This window comes from Penaeus vannamei, chromosome 12 (genome assembly GCF_042767895.1).
Source record: "Penaeus vannamei isolate JL-2024 chromosome 12, ASM4276789v1, whole genome shotgun sequence".
In the NCBI taxonomy this organism is placed as follows: Eukaryota; Metazoa; Arthropoda; class Malacostraca; order Decapoda; family Penaeidae; genus Penaeus; species Penaeus vannamei.
In genome coordinates, this window is record NC_091560.1 from 5384583 (window position 1) to 5387082 (window position 2500).

A 2500-nucleotide genomic window follows, 5' to 3' on the forward strand; every position below is an offset into this window, starting at 1 on the left:
AAAAATAAAAATAAAAATAAAGAGAAGAGAGAGAGAGAGAGAGAGAGAGACAGAGAGAGAGAGATAGAGAGAGAGAGAGAGAGAGAGAGAGAGAGAGAGAGAGAGAGAGAGAGAGAGAGAGAGAGAAAAGCAAAATGGGAGGATGGAAAGAGGGGAGGGAGGGAGGGAGAGCGAGAATAGTGAGTGCGGGAGAGGAAGACACAGATTAATATACAGATAATTCAGAAAGTGAACGAGAAAAAGGGGGAAAAGATTGTCCTACAGAAAGAGACGAAACATAAGTGCTAAACACGTAGGGAAAGCGAAGGCAGAGGAGCATGAGGCAGGCACCACGGAGGAAACCGGGAGCATGGCAGGGGCAGCGAGGGAGCCAGGGGGAGGGGAGGGAGGGGAGGGGGGAGGGGGCGAGGGTGTCAGCCTCGAGTGCTCGCAAACCCCGCGGGTCTCTTTAGAGCTCCGCTGAGGTGAGAAACCTCATATTGCAACAGCGATAAGAAGAGTAACCGGGATATCAATTACAATTATTAACACCGCGATGGAAAAGACGAGGACTTAAAGAGCACGACCAGAGGCAGTGCTCCTCGCATGGCATTCCCGGCGCCAGTTCCCAGTGCCATACACACGCACCTTTCATCCATTCCTTATGCACAATAGGGTCGATTATGCACCACAGGGTACGGAGGCAGGCTACTCGCTAATGACAAAGAAGCAAATATTATAAGTAAGTTCTTACCTATCTATACACTGCCTAACATGCACACTTACAGTATACATGGCATCCTCTGTATTTCTCTCTTTCTTTCTTTCTCTCAGTGTTGTTTGTGTGTGTGTGTGTGTGGGGGGGGTGCTTGTGTGTGCGCGTGCGCGTACGCACGTTGCGTTTGCACTTTAGTAAAGCGCTTGAAATGTCAAGACATGAAAATGGAAAGAAATAACCCGGGCAGACGCCCATGTCCCTCGGGACAGCGAGGGGCGGCGCCTGCATCATCAGGAGGTGGAAACAGGAACATGCCACGCATCTCGGCACGACAGCGGCTGTGAGACAGCGTCGAGGCTGACGCCAGCGACACAGGTAAGGGATATACACGCACTTCAGATAATCCAAACCGGCCATACAATTTTCTTACGGTGTGACTGACGCTCCCCAAACAACAGAGGTGACTGGAGCCCTGGAAGGAAGACCAAGTGGTGCTGTTGTGTGGCCACCAGAGGCACACTGACACCGGGCGATCCGTTCCAACAGCTGTGCCTCATCTCTCTCACCTCGCGGCATTAAAACCTCATGCCTCATCTCTTCCACCTCGCAGCATTAAAACCTCATGCCTCATCTCCCTCATCTCGCAGCATTAAAACCTCACGCCTCATATCTTCCACCTCGCAGCATGAAAACCTCATGTCTTCTCACGCTCATATCGGGCCAACTACGGCGGGGTGCTGATCCAAGCCTTATTCCAAGGCTCCAAAGAGCACACTTCCCCTTCGGGTTCTACGGCCTAAGGTCCCAGACGAGTGCCTGGTCGAACGCCACGGCAGGAGAGCTCAGGCTAAGAGGGAGTTCGCAGCCAGGCCAAGTCACGGCCACAATGCCGCCGCGCCCTCGGGAGGCTTTCGTAGTCACGCGAGGGACACTGGAAAGAATCTGTCCCTAAGACGACTCGGTAACGCATTTGGTATCAAGAGTTTTGAGCAAAGACTACACTCGCCACTGCTTAAGACTTAGAAACCTCGGAAAAAACTTTTCCCAGCGACCCAATGTTGAATTCCGATCACCAAGTTTGGTTTTCCATGACCACTTACGACCCCTTGAGAACTGATCATTTTTTGGACTTCACGATACTTCACAAATCATACTATCATTGTTGAAAAAAACGATTTGAATACATGAAATCGTAAACCTTTTGATAAAACGGAAAAATCGATAACGTCCCAGACCCCTTATCAATTCCTTTAAAAAAAGTCGATTACATGTGCAATATCTTATCAAAAGAAGAAGAAAAAAACATGTAAACAGGAAGTTTCGTGGGCGCGTCATGAAAGGATGTCCTTGCTGTCTCGCTCCATGACCAACCTACAGTGGGACTCCTGACAACATTAAGGCAGGACGCTATACCATGAACAACTCCAGAAGAAACTCAGAATCTTGAAGAAATATGCACCAGCGTTAGCTCCTTACACAATACGCCGCATGCGTTTGTCTGACAGTGCGAACATATTCTACAACACACAGTATACATGGGTTCTCTACCAGCGAATATAATACATAAACAACTGTATGGGCTACACCGGGAGCTTCCTGTGCCATAAGCTCCATGCCATATGCATCCGGTGCCGCGACACCGAGTCCTCTGGCGTGGAGTCCTGGCACGAGCGAGTCAAGACGTTTTCCTGGCTTGAAAGGTATGCATAGCCACGTCGTCGCGTATCCCATATCAAGTGTTTCTGAACTGCATTTCAACATTCATCAAACCTGTTGTTGCTATGAAGAATAACGTCTCTCTCT